Below are 22538 nucleotides of genomic sequence, written 5' to 3' on the forward strand. Positions count from 1 at the left end.
GAATGTGTGTGCGTGTGCAGGCCACACACGCACTCCTCCAGCGCTCCCCTCGCCGGTTGCTAGGCAGCTGGTGCATCTGGGGCGTGCAGTTCGGGGGAGGGGCGGCGGCCAGGTGGTGGACAGTGAGGGGGCCGCTGACCTGACCAGGAGGGAGGCCGGGCCTGGCCGGCTGCAGGGCGGACCTGCGCCCTCTGCCGGCCGCCCGGCTCCTGACCGCGGCTCCGAGGGGCAGAGCCATCTTGGCGTGTGCGTGCGCGCATGTGGGCGCCGACACCCCGCGGCCGCTGCACGGCGCGCGCCCCGCCTCCCCGCTCGGTCTGCGGGCGGTGAGTGAGTCGTTTCTAGCCGGGTCGGCGCGGAGCGGACTCGCCGATGCCCGCGGAGGTAGCCGGACGCCGCCGCCCGGGCCTGGAGCTGGGCCGAGGTGAGCCGCGGTGCGCGCGCCCCGAGCGCAACGGAACGGAAGGCTCCCCGCGCCCCCTGCCGCTGCAGCTGCGCGTCCCCGCAGAGCGCAAACTTGGCCCCGGCGAAGTTGCTCGGCCGCGGGCTGCGGTGCCCTTCAGCGGGCGCCGGCCTCCGAGAGGCTCGGCGGTGGGGCTGGAGGCCGGGCCACCGCTCCGTCCCCGGCCCCGGCCCCGGCCCGCTGCAGCCTCCTGCTCCTCGGAAGCCCCCACCCCGGTGGAGTTGGACCCGCGTCGGCCGCAAAGCCTTCCTGGCCCGGCAGGCGCAGGGCACCGGCGACCCCGGATCTGCAGCAGGGAGGCCCAGCTGCAGGCCTGGGGTGGGCCGGTCAGTCCGCGTCCCACTCTGGCGGTTTGTCAGGATAGGTGTTCCGGCGGGCAGGGGTACGTGCCCATGTGTGTGCATTGCTGGATGTGTGCACGCGTGCAAGCCCACACGCGGCTCCACAGGGAGATTCTTCCCTCAGGAGCTGTTTCCACCTGGAGCTGTGGGGCCCGGGTGACCTGCCGGGGACCTGGGCAGGGCCTGGCAGGCCTCCGTGACAGGAAGCTGTGGCTGGCCTGGTCCGCCGGGAGCCCGCACTGGCTGTCCCTGGAGCTGGTGGCTCCAGAGGACCGGAGAGGGATGCAGTCAGGCAGAGGGTGGGGCAGGGTGGCTCTTGGTGGCGCTTGCTGGTTCTGAGGATGCTGGGGGGCCAGGAGGGCAGAGGGGGTGGGATGAGGGGCAGAGGCCCCTCCTGCTGCCCTGTCCCATCGCTCTTTGGGATCCTGGGGACTGTCGGTGAGAGACTGTCCCGGGCATGTCGGGGAAGTTGAGTGTCACCCAGGGCTGTGAGAGAGGGGAGCTGACCTGAGAAAGGGGCCAGTGGCATTGGACGCCAGCCGGTCCCAGAGCAGCCTCATTGGGTCTCTCTGTCAGATCCTGTCTGGGAGTGGCCAGTTGCAGAGGGTTGACCATCAGGCCGGGCAGAGGAGGACGGCAGCCCGGGCCTGCATGGACTTCCTCCTGCCCTACTGGTACCAGGTGGGTTCAGACATTGACCACTGGGCAGCCGTGTGGGCGGAGCGGCTGGTCAGGCCATGGCAGCAGCTTTCCGGGTCACTCCTGGAAGGCGCTGGAGGCTGACCATCCCCTACCCTGGGGAGTGGCTGTGCGGGCAGGAGAGGTGGCTGGAGGGCAGCTTCCCTGTCCCCATCTGTATGTACCCCAGCCCGGAAGCCTTGGGTGTGGGGGATGCTTGGGGTGTGGGTGGGCCACAGGCCAGGCGGGTGTAGGCTGTGGGGAGGGGCCAGCCAGGGCTTGCTTCCCATGCTGCAGTCCACTGACTTGGGGTGAGCTTGGGGTTAGGGTTCGGCAGCAGCACCGTCCCTAGACTATGGGCTGCACCTGAGTTTGGGTGGCACTGGGGACCTCATCCCAACAAGTTCCCATCCTGAGGCCCTGGCTCACAGCGTGGCTGTGGGAGCACAGCCTCTTTGGGAGGTGCGTCCTTGCCTGGGGCCTCGGTCTGGGGTCGCCATGGTGATATGTGACAAGGCAGAGATGGCTCGGGAGGCAGGTGACCCCGTCTCAGGGAGGGCAGGTTGGGATTTGTGTGTCTGGGAACCTGAGGAACTGGCTAAGCCCCGTCCTGTGGCCCTGACCGTGTGGCTGAGATGGTGGCGTTCTGAAATGTGTTGCTTCCGCCCACTGGGGAGTCGTCTGACCTTGGTCTCCTGCCTGGCCTCGGCCAGCAGAGGAGGAGGTGACAGCTGGGCCCGTCTGTACCCTCCTACTCCCTGTCCACTCCCTCTGGCCCATTTGCTGTCCCCCTGAGAAAGGGGGATCTGGGGTCTGCTGGGAGCCCCTGGTGCAGGAGCCTTACTTCTGGGGACAGAGCCCCGTGTGCTGGTTTTTGTGCCCTGGTCCCTGCATGGCCCTTGACTGTGCCAGGCGTGTTTCTGTGTGGCCACTTCTGACCGTGGCTGTGTGGCTGCCACTCCTTGGGGATCCTGCTGTGGGCTGCACCTCCCTCCACGCCACAGGAGAGAGGGCCCCTCGCCCTGCCTTGGAGCAGGGTCACCAGGCAGGACTAGACTTTGGGAGCTCTGGGGGACCCCATGGGTCACATACCCTCAGGCTGTATGTGGAGTCCACGAGCACCAGGGTGTGGGTGCTGGGCGTCACCGGCAGTGGTGGGGGTGTCAGGTTTGGGTCACCATGTCCTGTGGCTCCCCTGGAGCAGGGCAGAGGGGCTGCGGCCCAGGTGCCAGGTTCCAGTCCCTAGGCCCAGGGTCAGCATCTGTGCTGGGTTCGGCCCCAGGCCCTGGCTCCAGGTGACCATCCCTCCTCATGAGGGAGCCCCGAGGTGGAGCTGGTGGGCACTGAGCATGGGAACGGGGATTCGTGGTCACTGCCAAGCTTTCCCAGGCTGGGAGAGAAGCAGGGTCCCGGCCGGCTGGGGTGGCGCTGGGCTGCAGGGCTGGGTCGCCCCTGAGCAGCCTCTGGGATGCGAGGATGTGTGTGGTGCACACACATGTGTGAGTGTGTAAGCATGTGGTGAGCGGCCAGTGCGTGGGGCTCACTCCAGTGGGTGGGGACAGCTGCGGGATGGCACAGTGCGCGTGACCATCTGACACGGGGACCTGTGGGGACAGTGACATGGAGGCCAGGCCCTGGCCATGAGCCGGACGGGGGGGGGGGCAGACAGGGCAGACTGGGGCGCCTCTGTCACCATCAGTCTCTCCCGAAGTGACCCCCAGCGGTGGACCCTGTGGAGTGGCCACAAACCGCAGTCCCGTCTATTCCCGCCCTCCCGCTTGCTGCTGTCCAGGGCTCTGCTCAGGCCTCCTCCTCCGAGAAGCCCTCCTCTGCCTGTGTGACCCTCACCCCGTCCTCCTCCCCTGGGCCCTGCCTCTCTCCACCCCTTACCCCAGGGCTGCTGTGGCCTCCTCAACCCTCGCAGGGTGCTGGCTGGTTTTGCCCCAGTGCTGCCCTCCGGGGCTGGCCCAGCCCTGGTGAGTCCTCACCACCTCACCCCTGCTCCCAGCACAAGTGACAGAAGTCACCGTTACCATGTCCTTCCTGCCCTAACTTTCTCCTGACCCTAACGGTCATTTGCTTACCTCCAGTGATGGTCCCTGAACTCCGCTGCAGTCCTCAGAGAGCCAGGATGTGCCACTGTCTTGCAGAACCTGGCCCAGGCCTGTTCCCCAGGCAGGGTCCAGGGCTGCACCCGGTGAGCCTGTGTGCCCCGTGCCTGTCCTTGTGAGCACCTCCTCCAGCCTTTCGGGGACCTGGATGCCTCCAGTTCACAGCACAGAGCCCCAGAGAGAGGGTCTGGGGCTGCGACCAGAACTGGCCGCTGGTTCTGTCACCAGGCTCCTGTCCAGCGGAGGGCCATCTGGACCAGTAGGGATAGGGAGGGACATCTGAGACCCCGCGACCACCCTGGGCCTGCTGTGCAGCTGGGTGCTGCCTGGTTCACGGGTGAGCTCGGGCCACACAGCCCTAAGGGCCCCAGCTGATGCAGCCCCCAGTGTGTGGGTCCCAGCTGCTGACCTCAGCCTCCCCGGGGTGTGGAGAATGACCTTGTCCTTGGCAGGTGGCAGGGTGGACTTGTCCTGGCCCAGCTTGGCGTGGACTGAGTGGCTGGGACCCCACCACTGTGGCTGCTTGCTGCTGTCCTGGACTCCAGGAGGGAGGCCCACTAAGAGGACAATGGAATAACTCAGAAACTATCAGGGCCCCCCGGGTGTCCTGATCTGTAGAGGAGAGAGGGCCTCTCAGCGCCTGTTTGGGGTGATGCGGGGTTTGTTAGGGTTCGGGGCTGCTCTGCTGAGGTAGCGCCCAGCCCTGCAGCCTGAAGGAGGAGGTGGACACAGGCGTAGCAATCTTCGTGTGGTTGGGGTCTGGTGGAGAGGCCTGGCCTGCTCGCCTCACGGCGGCCAGGAAGTGGAGAACAGAGGAACTGGACATGGAGGGACTGGCCTGGCCACGTCCTGGGATGGCCCCTCTCCTGCCCGCCTCCCCAGAGGTCAGCCCTCCCGCCTGGGCACAGCGGTCCTGTCCCTTTGGGCTCCAGCACAGGCCTCAGATGAGCTCAGTGACGCATGACGTCCACCAGCAGTCATGACGGGCGGGGACCCTGGCCATGGCACTGTCCCGGAGCCCTGGCCTGCACCCTCCTAGCTGGATTGGGTCCTCGTGTTGCCCAGTGACGATGATCTGAGGGCCTGGGTGCCCACCATGCCTCTCACACCCATCACATGCGCCCCGGGCACCAGCAGCTCTCTGGGCGGGGTGCGGGCAGGGGCACCCTCGAGTTAGATCCGCCCCCTCCTCACAGTGTGGGGACTCTGGCCTGCTGGCTCTGGGGTCCCCAGAGGAGACGCTGGGAAGGTGATGTCGGGCACAGAACGGTGGGCATAGCTGGGCCTGGAAGCTTGGGCGAGGCGGGGGTCTCCTGGGCTGGCCAAACTCCACAGTGTCAGACCTCGGCTCCCCACGCAGGGACAGAGGAGAGAACGGGGTTGTGAGTTTTTTCCTTCCTGGTGCTGGAGAGTGAACCCCAGGCTTCACACTGAGCCACAGCCCAGCATTTTAAATACTCCATCTGGAGACAGGGTTTTGCTGAGTTTCTACTTTGCACTGACAAGTGAGCCTCCTGCCTCAGCCTCCCAGAGTGCGGGGATCACAGGTGTGCACCACCATGCCCGGCTGGTGCCTGTGGTTTCTCTGTTTGTTCTGTTTTTGCTTTGGCAGCTTGCAGTGGGCTGTGCCCATTGTCCCCACCGTGAAGGCAAAGAATCTGCCCCAGAGGGGCCCGGTGACCAGCTGAGACTTGCGGCTGGAAGCTGTGATGCTGGGTCTGAGCTCCCAGAATTTGAACCGAAGCCCGCCCTGCTTTTGGGGCCGGGGCTCCCTCCACCCTGGGGAAGCCGAGCGGGGACCTCCCTAGTGCCCGTGGCCCAGGGTCACTTCTGAGATTAAACACTACCTTAGGGGCTGTGTGCGGCCTGAGGAGAGGACCAGGAGGCACTGGGCTGGTGGGCGTCCAGGTCACAGGACCTCCTCCTCATGGATCTCCGGGCCCCGCAGGTGCTGAGCTGCCCCAGAGCCAGTTCTGTCTCCTTTGTCCCCAGGAAGCTCGGGTGACAGGCCCCTGGACTGCCTGCCCGATCTGGGCCTGTGGGATTCAGATGCCGCCACCCCAGGTGGGTGCTGAGCAGGCGTCAGGTCCAGTGGGTGATGGCTCTGTCAGATTAGGACAGCCTAGTGGGACAGAGCAGTCCTGCTGAGTGGCCCGGGAGCCGCTGTGGGAAATGTCTCGTGGGCTCTCGGGGAAGGTAATGTTTAATGCCTGCTTGGGGAGGTCAGTCTCTCTCAGCAAAGCAATGCGGGGCTGGTGGGAGCAAGGTTCTGGCTCTGTGTCCCCGCAGAGGAGCTGGGCATCGGGCACTGGGTCAGCAGCTGCTCCTGCCCGGCTTGCGGGTAAGGAGAGGGCCAAGCATCGGTTCTCCTGGGGGAGCCCTGCCGTTGTGACCCAGAGCCTGCACCAGGGTCTCCATGTGAGCCAGGAAGGAAGGAAGCTGGGGGCCGCTCCCGCTCCCTGTGGTGGGGAGCTGGTGATTTTGGGCTCCCCAAATCACTGCAGAGCTTCACCTACAGATGAGCTTGGGGTCCCCAAGGAGCCATGGGGGCACTCCTTTGTGGAGGAGACGCCAGTCCCTGAGGAGCAGGTTCCAGGGGGACCCCCAGGTGGTGCTGTCCCAAAGGTCCCCCTCTCCTTCATGGAGGTATTTGGGGGACCCTGATCCCGCAGTGCCCATCCTGCCAGAGTAGACTTGGTCATGTGTCCCTGCACAGCAGCCTGGCGTGGTGGTGCTCCTGTGATCCCAGCTCTCACAGGAGGCTGAGGCAGGAGGGTGGCAACTTGGAGCCTCGAGTGGGCAACTTACGGAGACATTGTCTCAAGACCGTAAAGAGCTGGGGGTGTGGTGTGGCCCAAGGTGAGGCCGTTCCCTGACCATGTGTTTGTGGTGTCTTGGGCCTGTCCCCCACCGGCCCTCGGTCCCCCACCGGCTAGGGAGCTGATACAGCTCAGGGCTTGACCTGGGCTCCCTCGAGGTGGGGTGGCGCTGCTGATCCTCAGGTCCTTGGGGTCTCCCGTCTTTTTGGGGCTGCAGACTTCTGGTTCAGGGCAACCTTTGCCTGTGCGTGGGGTGCTGACTCTGCCCTGGGTGAGGCCTGTGGCTGAGTCCTTTTTCCCTTTGTGGTTAATTCCCAACCCGAAGCCCAGATTTCTGACAGTTTTCTTGGGAATTAAACTGGAGGCTCTGGCAGCCTCCCCTGGTTCTGGGTGGCCCCTGCCGCCCGCGCCTACCCCAGCACCCTGCATCCTGCGCCTGCACGGTCCCTGCTGGCTCTGAGTGAGCAGTGTGGGAGGCAGGAGCCCTGTCCCCCTGCCCTAGCTGCAGGAGGTCTCGAGGGGTCGGGGCCCAAGGACGAACGCCTGGCCAGCTTTCTTCCTCCTCTGAGCAGCTGGGGTGAGGGCGGGACCAGCTCTGGAGCCGAGCATGGCACCAGGCCCTGCGACTCGCCGAGGCAGACGGCTGCTCATTTCCATAAATAATCCTGCCAGGCCTCGGAGTTAACTGACTTAACGAGGCACAGCGTGAGAGTCAGACCTGGCCCGGAGCGCGTCCATTCCAGCACCATCTGTGGAGATTTCTTCACAGAGTCCCGTCTGCGGCTGAGCCGCTCGGGCACCAACTAGTACTGAGGTGCTGAGCACAGAACTCTGCCATGGTGAGGGACCCTTGAGGGGGCCCCAGCCCCGGCAGCATCTCGCAGGAGTCCCGTTGCCATGGCTGCGGGGTGGCTGCTCTCTCCCTGTGTGGCCGCCGCCTCTGCCCCTCGTGCCCAGGTGCCCGTGGACGTGCTGCACACGCTGGGCCCTGTGGCGGGTGGAAGTCTTAGTCGTGACCTCTGCCTGTGCTCATTCTGCGTCATTCCTGGCTTCCGTTCTTTTCTGTGCTGGGCTCTCAGGGCCCGGAGGTCCTCTGCCCTGGGCCCTGGGCCTGCCCCCGTGTGACGCAGGGTCTATTCCCGAGCGCACCGTGTCCTCTCGGGACCACGCACTTTCCCTCTGCTGCCTCCTCGGTGGAAGCTCGGCCTCTGCTTCCAGGCAGCAGTGACCTTAGGAACCAAGCTCTGGGTGCGAAGTTTGCGCCCAGGGCTCCTGCACCCGGGAGTCACAGTGGACGGAGCCTGGACGGGGGCCGCGTGCTTCCTGCCTGCGTCCACCTCTGACCCATGCAGATCCGTCCCCTCAGCGCATGCCCGGCCCCGTCTGAGCCCGGGATGCCCGTGGCCACTCCTCTGGGCGTCGGCTCCCTCCTCAGGTTGGCAAGACCTGCACATCGAGCACCTGGTCCTGGAAAAGCCCTTGGCTCTTGCCCACAGGTGGTTTCTCTTTAGCCTGGGGCTGCCCAATGCCAGCACTGCCCTCAGGAGCCCAGTGCACTTAGGGCGGGCATGGTGGCCACGCCTCAGCACCCAGCACTCGCCACACTCAGGAGGCTGAGGCAGGAGAGTCATCTTGCATTTGAGGCCAGCTGGACTACACAGCCAGACCCTGCCTCAAAAAACCAACCCACCCAACCAGCCATCAACGGCCCAGCGCACCGCCATGCACTTTCGTGTTCACACACTCTGTGACCCTTTCTGTCCAACTTCTCCCCCTATCCCCAGGCCCTCAGGCCGCCACCCCTGGTCTCCCACCCCCATCCCCATGTGCCCTTCCACACTGACTGTGCCAGGTGGGCCCTGTGACCGCGGCACCCAGGAAAGGAAACGCCCTGTGTTTGCGGCTTGGTTGTGAAGGCCACGGCTTCTCCGGTGCTGTCCTGCTCCGAGCGCTGGCCCTCAGCCATCAGTGGGAGCCCCCTGCAGAGCTGCTCCGGGATGCCGGACCTCAGCGGCCAGCTCAGAGTCAGTGTGGGTCACGTCAAGCTGCTGACTTTCGAGGGTGATTTCCACGCCAGAGGTCCACAGCCCGTGACAGCGCAGGAGGACTCTGTGCTTTCACACTCCCCCCTGCCGCCTCCCACCCCGCACCCCTGCAGCCTGGAGCAGCCCAGCACCTCACTCCGGGCTCCGCTGTCCCCGTCTCTTTGCACCCCTAAGCACCTGTGTGTGTGTGTGTGTGTGTGTGTGTGTGTGTACTTCCATCCGTTCCCTCACACCAACATTGCTTGTGCTGAAGTCTCCGCGAGCTCCTTTTCTGTCTAAGGGTGCGCCCCGAGTTAGACGGGAGCGTGCGGGGGATTCACTGTGCGCTTGGTGACGGCAGCTGGCAGCGTGTTGTGTTCCTGAAAACTGTCAGGATTTCCAGAGCTCTGACCGCAGCGAGGTGAAAGATCCATGCGGTCCTGCTGCGTTACACAGCCCCGCTCAGCCATCCACATTCGTCTCGAAACCCGGGGGTCCCCAGCGCTCCCACAGAGTGGACGGCTCGATGGCCCAGGAGCTCTCCCGGAAGTTCCGTGGGGCTCCGGCTTGGGAAGCAGGGGTCCGGGCCAGCTCCTAGGTGCAGGGCTGAGCCTTGCTGGTCTTTCGTGGTTCCTCCCCGATCTTTGGCAACATCGGCCGAGTCTTTGCATTTTCCTACATCTTCTTGGCATGGGGCTGATCACACAGGGCACTCTCGCATTGGGGACACTGGCAGAAATATGCGGCCCAAGCTGTGTTTCTGGTCACCGCACTGATCCGCCTGGAGCTGGGTACTGTGAGCTGACCATGTGTCCTTGCACAAGTGTCATCCTGTGCCCACTCTGAACCTGCTGAAGTGTCACAGGGGCTGTGGGTTTGCTTGTCAGTGACGCTGGTGGCAGTTTCTGTAGTTCATGCAGAGGCAGCGTGGCCTCCAGGGTGGAGGGTGACGGCAGATCTGTGGTTTGTGTGCCCCTCAGTGAGATGTGCCTACCTCCTGTACGTCCCTGAGGGCACCTCTGTCTCAGCCCCTCCAGGAACAGGTGCAGGACCGTGGCCAGTTGCCTGGTTCTCCTGCCCTGCTCTGTGACTGTCCCTGTGCCTGAGAGGTCAATGCTGAGGGTGGAATCCAGGGCTGACCCGAGTGCCGAGGGTCCCGAGATCATGACTCAGATCTGTCTCTGAGGGAAGCCGGAGAGTCGACTTCAGGCTGGGGGGATGTAGCCTGGCCCCTGCCCCAGTGCAGAGAGGAGCCCCTTGGGGCCTGAGGTCTGCATGGCTCCCCACACCGCGTGGCGGTCAGTGAGCACAGCAACACATCTGAGCCCTGGCCTCCCTGCCCCGGCTCCTCTCTCCCACTGTGGCCTTGTACGGAGCCCGTGGGCTTTGTGTGGAGTCCCCTGTGGATTCGCCCTTGCTCTCGGCATCTTAACCTTAATACTGAGTCAGAGACTCTGCTCAGCCGAGCTTCCTGGCCACGGAGTGGCCTCTCTGGCTCTGGGACAGGGTGGCCCTGCAGGGCTGGCTCTGCTGTGGACCCTTGCATGTGGTGGGCAGTGAGCAGCCCCTGCATCTGGCCTGGAGAGGAGTAGTGGAATCTGGGCCACCATCGTAAAGACTGAGACCTCTTTTGGCCCAGAGCGCTGAGACACTGTTGCCCCAGCGTGGACCTCGCCTCTGGTGGCACCTGCCCCCTCTATCTCTTTACATAGATTCCCTGAGCCTCAAACCCATTCTTGGGTGCTCCCTCAGCTCCACCCGTGCTGGTCACCTTGGCCCTGAGTGAGAGGTTCCCAGGAGGTTCTGCGGAGGAGCAATGTCCAGGAGGCACAGTCCGGGCTGTGTTTCCGTCCCAGCTGCCACAGAGGCCAGGGCCTTCCTGCTCCATGGTGTCGGTCAGCGCTGCCCTCCTCCCTCTCAGCCCTGCTGCCCTGCGTGGCCTCGGGTGTGGAGCCCAGAAGGGACACCGATCTGAACAGAGAGGCACAGGCATCACACGTGCGCTGGCTCCTGATGATGCGTGAATCATTTTTATGTTGGTTTCATCGCAATGCTGCTAGCTCAGATCTATCCAGTTGAATTAACTTTATCTGTCACTTTTAACTTCCCTTAGGGTGGCCCTGGCCAGCGTGGGGCTGGGCACACGGCTCTCCATGAATTCTCTGGGTGGCTGAATTCTCTGGTGGCCCCCTCCTGCCACCCAGCAACACAGCCTTGCTGCTCTCCCGGGGCCCCCTGCGGACCGTGCAAAGGTCTTAGCACTGTGGGGCACAAATGCTAGGGACTGGGCTGTGGGGGCCACACTGGGGGGCATCCGGGATGTGCCACACAGCCGGGAGGTGCTGTCTTCACCTTGTGTGGCACCTGCCCTGATCTCCAGAGCCGAGACAGGACAGGGCTCTCATTCCTGTGGGACTGCAGCCCTGCAGGGCCCCTCCAGGGCTGAGCGCACCCCTCCCTGCCCAGGACCTTGCCCAGAAGGGAAGCTGCCTGGTCACTTCCCATAAAGGGCCTCAGCTGCACTTCCCCGCGGGCCCCAGGGGACGTCAGGCTGCGGCTCCAGGCTCGCCCATAAATATTTAAATGGCAGTTTAGCTTTCAGACCAAGCACGTTGGTGCTGAGATCAAGCTTTTTGACCTTTTGTCAATTTACTCAGTGAAATATGATCCCACCGGTCTCCTGTTTACAGAATGTTGTGCGGCGGCTCCCTTTTCCTGGTTCAAACAGCCACATTTTCCCCAAACTCAGAACACAGAATCCATGCGATGGCAGGGGTATCAGTGCAGAAAATAAAACCAGTGTTCTTAGGCCCAGAAGCGGAAGTCGTTCCGGGCAGCGCAGTTTCAGCACCGGGGTGCTGGACAGCGCCACACCCAGCCCTCTCCTCTAGGAAAGGGGTGGGGTCTGGGCACTCAGCGATCCCTGGCAGCCAGACAGCTCCTGGGCTCGGCCCACCTGCCTCCGCGGGCAGCGCTGACCTTATCGGACCGCCGCGGGCTCTCCATCAGCGTGGCCTTTCTAATTTCCATCAGGAGCTGTGGCGTTGTGCAGACAAGACAGGAAAAAATCAGGTGCCTTGGGAGTAAACAAGCTCTCCATCTCCAGACAAGGCAACACGGGTCCAGCCGCCCCCCTCGGGTCTGACAGCAAGGTGAATACTTCGTTTCAAGCCTGGCTTGCTGCAACAGTAGGGCGAATAGCAGGGACTCGTGGGTGTCACAAAATAGAACTTGTGGTCGGTTTCCCTGCCCCTCAGAGCCCTCGCCGTGCCAGGGTCCCTCCAGCACCCGGGTGCCGTCGGTTTGGCTCAGATAGGAGCTGTCCTCTGGAACACATCAGTGCAGTTATAAGAATATCCGCTCCACTGTGTATAAATATCACATCTTCGTTAGCCGTTCATCTGTTGATGGGCACATGGGCCGTTTCCAAGATGCAGCTCTTATAAACCGTGCTGCTGCGTTCATGGGCATGCGTAGGTCCCTGTGGCGTGATGCTCTTAACTCTTTCGGGAAGATACCTGGGAGAATAGCTGGTTTCCATGCTGATCTCCACAGTGGTTGTTCTCAAGTACGCTCCCACCAGCAGTGGAGAAGGGACCCTTGTGCCCCGCAGCCCTGCCAGCGTTTGTTACTGGCTGATTTCTTGATTACAGCCATTCTTTCTGGAGTGCAAAGCAGTCAAATATACTGTACACTAAACTGGGCGTGGTGGCTCACCCCTGTAATCCCAGCACTCGGGAGGCTGAAGCAAGGAGGATTGTTGCGAGTTCGAGACCAGCCTGGATACAAAGTGAGCTCAAGGCCAGCCTGAACTGCACAGAGAGACCTTGTCTAAAAAAAAAAAAAAAAAGATATACTATATACAGGAAAAATCCTCTATGATGAATGTGACCATTAGGCCCAGGGAACATATGCTAATAGAAAAGTCCATTCGTCATCTGTCCCCCTCTGGATCTGGAACCCCTCACTCCTGGCTGGGGCTTGCTCTGGGATGGGAGCCCGTGGGGTGTGCATGGGCTCACTTCTTATCTTCTGGTGGTTGTGAGCTGAATTTTGTCCCTCTCCCAAAAGATCCTGGAGTTCTTACCCTGGCACCTGTCCAAGTGGTCTCATTTGATTACATGGTCTTTGCAAGGTCGTTAGGGTCCCCTAATCCATGTGAGTGTTGTCTTTATACAAAAGGGAAAACTGGACCCAGAGTCAGATGGACGTGGATGCAGAGCAAGCAGCTGCCAGCCAGGGGATTCCCAAGGAGAGGCTGGAGGCAGAGTCCCCCTGCAGCCTGTGTGATGTGAGTTGGCTTTCTGCTATAGGGCAAAATCCCTGACACACATCGCTTAAGGGAAAAAGGGCCCAGAGGGTTCAGTCCATGGCCCGCTGGCCCCAAGACAGAGGCGCCATGGCAGAAGGGTGTGGAGGAGGGAGCTGCTCGCCTCATGGTGGCTGGAAACAGAGAGCAGGGAAGAGCCAGAAGGGAAGGGCAGGGACCTGATCTAATCCACAAGGTCGTGCCCCAGGGCCCACCATACACACCCAGAAGTGTGCTTTCCAGTCTCCTCAGAGCCAGTCGGCCATTGTGATCAACTATCACCGTCCTCATAAGGAAGCCACACTGCCGCCATCTTGACCTTCAGCTCCAAAACCCCGAAACAAATTTCTTTGGCTAGAGTCCCCATCAGTCCTTGAACATGAACACTTCATCTTAAGAAGGAAATACAGGGCACAGTCCAGCTTGTCTGGTGCTAGAAGTACAGGACAGGCAAAATTTTAAATCCTGGCAGCTTCAGGTCCCTGCAGACTCCACCTCCTTCTGTGGCCCTGTGACTCCAGCTGGCATCCTCACCAGGGGACCTGGTCCTGTTGAAGGGAGGTGGCATTGTGGGGTTCTTGCTTCCCTAGAAAGGACCCACGCATGCTCTTCCTTCCATAACCCCATTCTCTTGCTACAGAGGGAGACCCCACTGGGCACTACTGATGGGCAACTCTGGTGACTCTCCATCTGGACATATCTGGCCTAATGTGAGAATCCAGGGCCTGGTGAGGCCACAGAGGGGCCAGTGCCACCAAGAAAGGAGAAATAGGCATCAAGGTGACCCACTGAGATGTCAATAGAGACACCCCTCCATGTGATTCCTGGGCGCTAGAGAGCATCTGAATGCCGTCTATTAAAAATGGGGCAGCACAGAGCTGTTGGATTATTTGGAAACCGAGAACAACAGGACCCCATGGAGTAAGGATCAGAAACCTGCTTCCTGCAGAGGAACTCGTGGTGAACATGATCAGGTTTGCAAGCTGTCTGGTTTCTGTGACAACGACTGAACTTTGCAGTGGTGCCCACAGCAGCCGTGGAAAATACGTGAATCAGTGGGTGTGGCCGTGAGCCGATAAAACTTTATTTAGTGGAACAGATGGTGGGGGACAGATTTGGCTTACAGGTCATTATGTCCTGGCTCCTGCCATGTGCTAATACCTAAGATTTGGGGAAAGTGATACCTGATAAAATATACAGCTTTAGATTCTCTTACAGAGCGTACTGAAGACATGTTAATCCAAACAGTCAACACTGGCAAGAAGAAAGCCCTAAAACAAAGCAGAGGCAGAGGAGAGGAGTGATTAAATCATGAATAAATCACAAAATAGCAAGACCAACAGAGTCCTTCTGCCCTTCACTGGGGCTTGAACCTGAGCCTCGCCAGGTCATGAGCAAACATGACCTCCTCCCCAGGCAGTATGCTTCAGTTTGTCAGTTGCCTAGGGTATAGATCCTGATGCTTTTGTCTCCTAGAAGTGTCTAGTCACTGTGATACGTAGCTGCCCTCTGTGATGCAAATTGTAAGAACCATCAAGGACAGCCAGGTATTACACTTCTGTGCTTTACACACCATGAAAACCTACCTCCTGGGCCTTTGGGGGCCTGATGTTCTGGGAATGATCCTGCTCAGTGCCTGTTAACATAAATAAGGGTGTCTCCAAGTCCTAGATTCTGTTTGGGTGTTTCTGCTCATGGTTGTATCCGGTGCATTGGCTTGGAAGACTGACCATGCTGACCTCTTTGGTCACTGGTCATGGCCCTTGTGAATGGAGCAAGGACCTCTCCAGATCCTGATGGGAACGTGCACTCTTGAGATTCCTTGAGTGCCCTCAGAGGTCTGGAGAAGGATTCCTGGCTTTCTGCTCAACTGGCTCACACTGGACCCCAAAGGGAGGAGAATATGATCCATCGGTGTCATGGTTTATGTTTGTGTCCCCCAGGCCTCATGAGTTTGCATTGTGCATTTGTGATGGTTCATTGTCTAGTGCTTGGATTGATGGTGTCAGTGCTCCACCCACATAGGGGTGGAGCCAGGATGTGATGTAATGGCAGGAAGAAGGTGTGTCTTGCTCTTTGCTGGTTCCTGTTTGGGGTTTGCAGCCACCATGAACTGTGGCCCAGCCATGCCCACCTGCCTTGGAGCCAACTGAGTGTGGACTGAAACCTCCAAAAACTGTAAGAAATAATCCTTTCTTTTCCCAACTTGGGCTTCAGGTATTTTGTCTCAGCAACGAGTAAAAAGTAACTAACACAATTGGTGAGGCTGTCTGCCTTCCTAATCCCAGTAAGACCCCTGGGGGCACCCCAGTTCGTCTATCAACCCTGCTCAGCTTGAGCAGAAAGGGAGTCTGGGGCCTGGGGATTTAGCTCAGCGGCATAAGCACCTGCCTTGCAAGCAGGCGGTTGTGAGTTCGATCCCCAGTACCGATAAAAATGAAAAAGACGGGGAAAAAAAAAAAAGAAAGAAAGACAGAAAGGGAGTCTGATCAGCTCTCATCAGGACCACCCTCAAGGGAAGGGGAGTGGAATGTTTAACCTCTGAGTGCTGCTGAGGATTGGGCCCCTGAGAACCTGCGGTCATTGTAAAAATCAGGGGAAAACTATGACTTTGCCGGGACAGAATGGGACAGAACACTCTGCCTTCAAAAGTTCCCTCTGTCCAAAAGCTGCCAGCACCAGAGCAACTGGGACTTTTTCTCTCATCGCTCCTGCTGAGCATGAGCTTGCATCCAGGAGGATTCCTGTCACCAAGTCAGCCAGCCTCCCTCTCCTTTAACCCTGCACTTTCCCTGAGAGGAAGATGATGCGTGCATCCACCTGAAATTCTGAAAAGCCTACCACCCACCCTGCCCCAGCCACACCTCAGCCACCCAAAGCGGTTCGGACTCGATGGATGGTTCGTCTCCTTGGAACACTCCTGTCCTCCTGGTAAAGATGCCCAGCAGGGATTACTGACCAACGCGAGATCTCTGTGGGGTCAGCACCGTGGCCATCACTGTGTACTCTGTGGTTCCTGACCCAGACACCCTTCTGGACTGTTGTGGATTTGAAAGATGCCTTCTCAGCTTGTGAGTTGTTCCCATGAGCCCCGGCAGTGAGGAGACCCTCAGACAAAGGCCAGCTCACTTGGACTCAGTTGCCCCAAGGGGCTAAGAACTCTCTCCCTATTTGGGGGAGGCTCTGGTGACACATTTGGCCAAGCCACCAGCACCTTTTCTCTGGGGCAGCCTGTTTCTCTGTCCTTTCTGGCTCTGCCACGGTCCCCTGAGAAAACTATCAATGTTGAACTGCTAAAACACATCTCTGTCTGCTGGCTGTAAAAGCTCAGGATCTCTTGGCTGCCGGTGGTGCCCGCCATATACGTTGCCTCTGACTTCTGCCGCCTACAGCCTGCTGGCACAAGTGTCTGGACCTAAAGAATGCCTTCTTTGGGCTGGGGATTTAGCTGAGCGGCAAAAGCACCTGCCTGGTAAGTGCAAGATCATGATTTGGATACCTGGTACAAAAAAAGAAAAAACAAAACAAAAGCCTTCTTCTGCCTTTGGCTGGCTCCTATTAACCAGCCCCTCTTTTTTTTTTTTTGGGTACCAGGAATCGAACTCAGGACTTTGCACTTGCCAGGCAGCCCCTCTATGCAAAGACCCCAGTTCTGGACTCAAAAGTCAACTGGCCTGCACTCAACCTCCCAGAGGTTTAAAAACTGGTTTTGCTAGTTTGCCAACTGCTTAATGACACCCAAGCTACCCGCTAAAAAGACACAAAAGCTCAGCTCTGATATCTGACAGGAACTAGTTATGAGAAAGAAATGCCTCAAATTTCTCGGTGCTCCTGGCTTCTACAGAACCTGGGTCCTCGAGTTCACAGAATCACTGATGCTCACTCAGGCTGTCAGCCTCTGCTGGACCCACCTGTACAAACTTGGCTCTGGTCACTAAGGCTGCCCCCCCTTTGCCTCTGTGCTCTGGCAGCCACTGTCTTTCCCATCAAGAAAGCTGATAAGCCACCTTAGGCCAAGACCTAACCGTCCAGGTCCCACATGCTGTGCTGTACCTCTAGATATGCTGTGGTCACTTTGGACAAAGCTTCTTTGGCCAAACCTGCTCTCAAAACAACCAGTCCAGAGGCCTAAGCTCTGACTGAAATGTTAACTCCAGCTAGAAGAACTGTACCAGGTCCACCCGGAAGGTCCATCTCAGCCAGAGCCAGACCAGTCCCCACCAGGTGTTCTGCAAACTCCAGCCACAGCAGTGGCACCTATACCCCTGCAGCCAGCACAGGCTTCGTGTCTGCGTCACTGGCCCTGACGTCCACCTGGTGTGACTTGGTGCTCCTCTGCACCTACTCAGGTTGGCCGGAACAGCAGAAGTCTGTAGGGTCCTGTTGTGAGAAGTCACCCCTCGGTGTGACCTTGATTACTGGCAGTGACGATGGGCCTGCACTGTAACAGAGGTAATCCAAAAATTGGCAGAGCTATTAAAGGCTGAATAAAAATTACATATGGCATACGGGCCATCAAGTTCACCTTCAGGTTGTGGAAGAGTTTCCTATAGGAACAACTTGTGACAGTTTAGCTGGTCGTTGAGCTATACCTGCAGACGCCTCTGCGCGTGCCATATTAACAGCTCTTAACATTTCAGAAACCCGCCTTAGAGCCACCATTCCAGAACCCTGCTGAGTTTCTGAAAAATTTACCTGGACCAGACTGCTCCTCTGAAGCTCCCTCTAAAGAGGCGCACACGTGGCCGGAGCCTGAGGACCTTGTTCCCAAGACTGCCACAAAACAGATGACTCTAAATCAGAACTCTTCTTAAAAACCTTACAATGAGGGAGGCAAACCACAAACTCCTGTTGGGAAATTTTGGTCTTGCGGACCGTGGCTAGGCCCCTCCTAGGACACTGATGTTCTCAGTGATTCCAGTGAGACCTGGTCTCAGATTTGTCGGGGGAACCAGCGTGTGGGGAGTGATGGAACAGCCAGTACACACCGGTTTGTTGCTGGGCAACAGTTCCTGTTCCTCTTGTCTCCCAGGAACGGCTGGTCCCTGCCGTGCGTATTGTGAGAACCCATCAAAGACAGCCAAGTACTCTGCTCTGGATTTCTGCTTTCCCACCCCGTGAAAACCTCCCTCCCTGGGCCTTCGGGTCCTGGTATTGTGGGAGTGATCCTGACCCGTAAATCCACCTCCAGACCTGGGTGTCCCATCGGTGTTCCTGCCATCGCCACACATGTGAGGCACGTGTTTTCCCACAGAGAGGCACCCCAAGTTTTCAAACATTGTGTCTCGTTAAATTTGCCATTTTGGCCTCAAATGTGCAATCCTCTTGCCTCAGCCTCTGGGGTAGTTGAGGTTATAGGTGCATGCCAGCTCTTGTTTTAGATTTTGTGAAGTAAGATGTTTTGAATTCTTAGCATGCTATTTACAGTGAGAAGCTTTCCGGCAGCTGCCATGTAGTCCCCGTGAAGGCCCTGGTCCATGTTCGTTCTGATGGAGTGTACTCGGTGTAAGGGTCCTGCACACGTTTAAATCCTGCACACGACCCGTGGCACTAAATTCAACAGCACGAGCCACATGAAAGCCTCCATGTGAGTGGCTGCAGGGGCTGGTTCTTTGCCAGCCGTAACACAAAGGCAAGCGCTCAGCTCAGAGCTATTTTCAACCCTGTCAGGTGTTTTTCTGGGTCCTCCGCTGGGCCTTTCTGTGGTCTGGGACCTCCCCCTGGGCTGAGGGTGGACAGGTGGCTTGGCTGGTGCCTAGCTCCTCCTCTACTTGGTGCCCATCTGACGGTGACTGGGGAGCTCACCCTGGGGAGGCTCCAGGTGACTGGGGAGCTCACCCTGGGGAGGCTCCAGGCTGGTTCCTCCTCCAGGGAGCAGTGACAGCGTTTGGCTGAGCGGGAAGCTGGTGACCGGGTGCTCAGAGCTGGGCCAGCAGGTGGAAGGACCTGCCCTGTGGGATGGTGCCCGCGTCACTGCCACGTGGCGTCTGCCTCCCATCGTCCTTGGCCTTCATGCCCATGGTGGTTGTTGTGGTTATGTCTTCGGAGGCCCAGAGGGTGGAACCCACGGCCTGGGCTGCAACACCAAGCCCAGCAGCCAGTGTTGGACCCCTGCCTGCCCCAGCATGTGGCCGCTGCCCTCTACCTAGGGGGCATGGGTGTGACAGATGGGCTGAGGCGATCCCTGTAGGAGGGGGAAGCGTGGAGTGGAGCAAGAGGTGGAGGAGAGGACAGTGCTGCCCGGGCCTAAGGGCTCCCTCCTCACGGTCTGCACCCCCTGTGACGTTTACAAAGTGGCTTTGGCTGCATACATTTTTGTTCAGGAAAATGCTGCTCGAAATCCCTTTGCTCTTCCTCCCGACGTCTGCGGGCCTGCGGGCCTGACCAGCCCTTTTCTTCCAGGGCACAGGCCTGATTTACGCTGGGGACGCAGTCCTTTGCCTTGTGCACAAAGTCGCCTGTAGACCTGAGCTGCTCCCCAAATAGGCCAGAGAAAGGGGGCTGGGGCACCTGGCTGAGGGCAGAGCGGGGCTGGCCTTTGGGTCTGAGAGCAGAATTTCCCCTTTCCAGAGGGGCTGTGAGCCGAGACAGGAGCGAGCCTGTGGGGCAGAGACTCAGGCGGCAGCTGGGGCCCAAGGGCTCCCCGCTGAACCTGCAGATGGATGCGAGGTGCCTCCTCACGCAGGCAGCCTCCGGCATGGCTGACACCGCTCATTAGGGCCCTGCACCACAGCTCCTGCCTTGTCCTGGTCGCTCAGTCCTAGCCGAGTGCTAGGAACGGGGACTGGGGGAGGGAAGTGGGACCTGCGTGGTGTGGCTGGAACTGTGACCCTGCACTGTGGAAGGGACAGCTGGCTGCTCACCCCAGGCCTGTTCCTCCCACAGCGTGGTGTTTCTCAGCTGAGGACTACATTTCCCAGCAGCCTTTGGACATGGATGGGCCATGTGACTCATTCTGGCCAATGGGAGAGCATGGAGGTGAGCAGGGGAACTGGAGCCCTTGGCCCACCTGTGGCTGCATGCTGAGGATCTGGGCCCAAAAAAACAGATGGACCCAACTGGGTCTCTGGCTGCACCAAGGGATGCTGTCACCAAAGAGGAGGGCATGACGTGCGTTGCGGCGTGGCCCAAATCTGTGCTTGGTGCCAGTGTCCGCTCCTGCTGCCGCAGTGATGGTTCACGGTTCATCTCTTTCTGAAAGTCATTCAAACAGGCTTCGCTTGATTCACAGACCACTTACTATGCGCTCACTTCGGAAGCTCCTGAGAAGTGCAAGAGTAACTTATAAAACAAGCACCCATCAACCTGCCCACTGAGGTCGCTGCTGTTTGTGGCTTGGATGTCGTTTGACCACGGTGTTCATAAAATGTAAAAAGGTTCGGTGTGGTTTCAAAAGATATGGGTAGCTTTTTCTTTTGCTCCTTAGACTCACCATTTTCCTTTTCTTAACCAAGGACGATGTGTGTGTAATTCTAAAAGGCCGCTCAGTTGTGCCCCTGAAGGCCTTCAAATACACTCAGAAAAGTGGGGCTGCTGGGTCAAGATTTTGAGGCGCTTGGTATTACCTAGAAGAAGCCTGTGTGCACTTTTCTGCCTTAGCGGGTGTGAGACACATTCTTCCCTTCCCTCAGGCCTGCAACACATTACACCTGTCTACGACTCACCGCAGAGCTAAGCCGGGTGCACTCCGGGAGGCTGAGGCAGGAGGCTTGCACGTTCAGCCCAGCCTCGGTCCCTGTCTTGCTGGCTGATCTTGTTCTAGGAGGAGCAGACGCAGCAGCACTCGGTTCTCTGACCCGCTCTGGACTGGCTGGGGTCCTGTCCCTGCCCTGGTCATTTAACCCCAAACCTGTCACCAAAGACATTGTGGGCTCCAGGGTGCAGAGGGGCCAGTCCATAGCCCACCTGCCATAAGCCAGGGCTGATCTTCCCGTCTGGATGGCTCGCACCCCACATCCCGCGCTGTGTAGGGTGAGGCCGAGTGGCTTTAACAGCGAGGTTGTGGGACCTCAGCGTGGCCCTTGCCTCAGGCTGCCTTAGATTCCAATCGGTACTGTGGGGCTGTGGTGCCCTGTTCCCAGGACGGGGGCGAGGCTCAGTGGGCCCAGCTCTGAGGCACTGGGTAGCGGGGGGCTGGTGCTGGGGGATCAGGTGGTGGCTGCTGTCACTGTCACTGTAGTCAGAGGGGGCCACAGGTGCACTTGGGCTTCCCAGCCCCGTGCTCCAGCTGTGTGGGGACTCCAGGCTCCGTTCCCCGAGGGCTCCTTCACCGGCCCCTCTTCCACCACAGGCCAGGGACCAGCACTATCCAAGCCTGTGTCTGTACCCCGGGGACACAGATGACGTGGGCCCCGGGGCTGGCTGGCGACAGGGAAGGGTCTACACTGCTCTGTCCAGGGCTGCGGGGCTTTGCCCCAGCCCTGCGTTCTCCCTTTAAATGGCAGTGAGACAGGAGCAGTGACAGTGTTTCATTTCTGCCACCTGGAGTTAAGATTCCTGAGCTTGAGCTCCAGAGGTAGCTTTGGCCTGGAGTAGCAGGGACAGCACCGTGACACTGGGACAGGGAGGCCAAGTGGGGCTGACCATCCTGCATAGTGAGGGGATGCTGGGGCGGCCCTGTTGACCTCCTCTGCCTGGCTGGACCTCCTGCCCTCTGGTTCCTGACACCCTGGCAGTTTCTAGGGTTACAGTCCTGGACCAATCCCTTCAAAGGCCGCTTTGTAGAGCTGGGATTTCTCTCCTTGCTGCGGAGAGGGACTTCCTTCATATACGCTGGCCACTGGGCACAGTTACCCTTTCCCTGTGCTTTGTGCTGGTCGTGTCATTTACAGGGCTGTACGTGCTAGGGGTCTGGGTTCAAATCCTCGCTCTCACCTTTGGAGCTGTAGGGTCTCTGCAGTGACTGTTCTGTGCCTTAGTTTCTCCTCTTGTCACAGACATGGATGCCCCAGGTCTTGATTCCCCGTCACACTCTGAGATGCCTGGAGCTGTGCTTTGAGATAACAAGCCTGGAGCTGGCTGCTGCTATCAGCGCTAACAATGTCAGTAATTAGCGGAGGCAGAAATCAGATTCCCGAGGTCATTTTATTTTAGAAAGGGGCACAGTGCACCGGGCTTCAGCTAGGAGCGGAGCCCTTGGGCGGAAGGTAAGCTTAAGCCACACAGGATGGTTCCAGGCCTTTAGGAAGAGTAAAATTAATTTTCCCTTACGATGGTTAATCTGATGAAATTGCCCTGCGAGGTGAAGTGTTTAATTAAATACCAGGTGTTGCTGCTGGTGGCTGTGTTCAGCCATGCACGGGGTGGTCCCTGGAGTCCTGGTCCCTGCGGCTGGGCTCTCCGGGGAGGCAGTTCTGGGGAAATTCTGCCCTCATCTCCTTTGAGTTCATAAAACAAACTGAGGCCGGCAGAGACCCGGGCGGCCAGCCACCCCTCCTGAGAAGGGTTCTCTTCTGTCACCCAGGATCAAGAGGAGACTCAGGAGAGGAGACCCTTCCCTCAACAGTCCCCGCCCTCCCCCAAGAGCTGGCGCTGTCCCCGTGTGCCCGACCGCTGCTGGAGGTGTGCAGTCCTCGCAGACGCCTGGGTCGTCCTGGCTTGGCGGAGAGGCAGGCACCCCAAATCCGGGAAGGTGCAGATGAGCACTTGTACAGAAGAACAGGGGCTAAAACTGTTTTTGCTGTTTTTGTTTTTTTTTTTTTTTTATGAGCAGTTTTTTAAAGCAGCGGCGTCAAGTTTACAGGGAAATTCTCGGTGGTGCCCGAACCACGCTGCTGCTGGTCCGCACCCTTGC

The 22538-nt window shown here is 59.2% G+C and overlaps 1 protein-coding gene across 4 annotated transcripts in view; it reads left to right on the plus strand.

Annotated features, from left to right (window-relative positions):
• The first annotated feature begins 234 nt into the window (after positions 1–234).
• Positions 235–22538, plus strand: part of Rimbp2 (RIMS binding protein 2) — a 124811-nt gene continuing 102507 nt past the window's right edge. For 2 of the 4 annotated variants that reach the window (XM_063225447.1, XM_063225455.1), the window contains exon 1: positions 235–424. The gene's annotated coding sequence lies outside the window, so the exon portion shown is untranslated. Of the gene's footprint in view, positions 425–714; positions 846–22538 lie in introns of those variants that run through there. The other 2 variants (XM_063225452.1, XM_063225449.1) reach the window with 2 other exon arrangements.

Source organism: Cavia porcellus, unplaced genomic scaffold, assembly GCF_034190915.1.
Source record: "Cavia porcellus strain 051 isolate PalLab524CR breed Dunkin Hartley unplaced genomic scaffold, mCavPor4.1 scaffold_16, whole genome shotgun sequence".
Classification (NCBI taxonomy): Eukaryota; Metazoa; Chordata; class Mammalia; order Rodentia; family Caviidae; genus Cavia; species Cavia porcellus.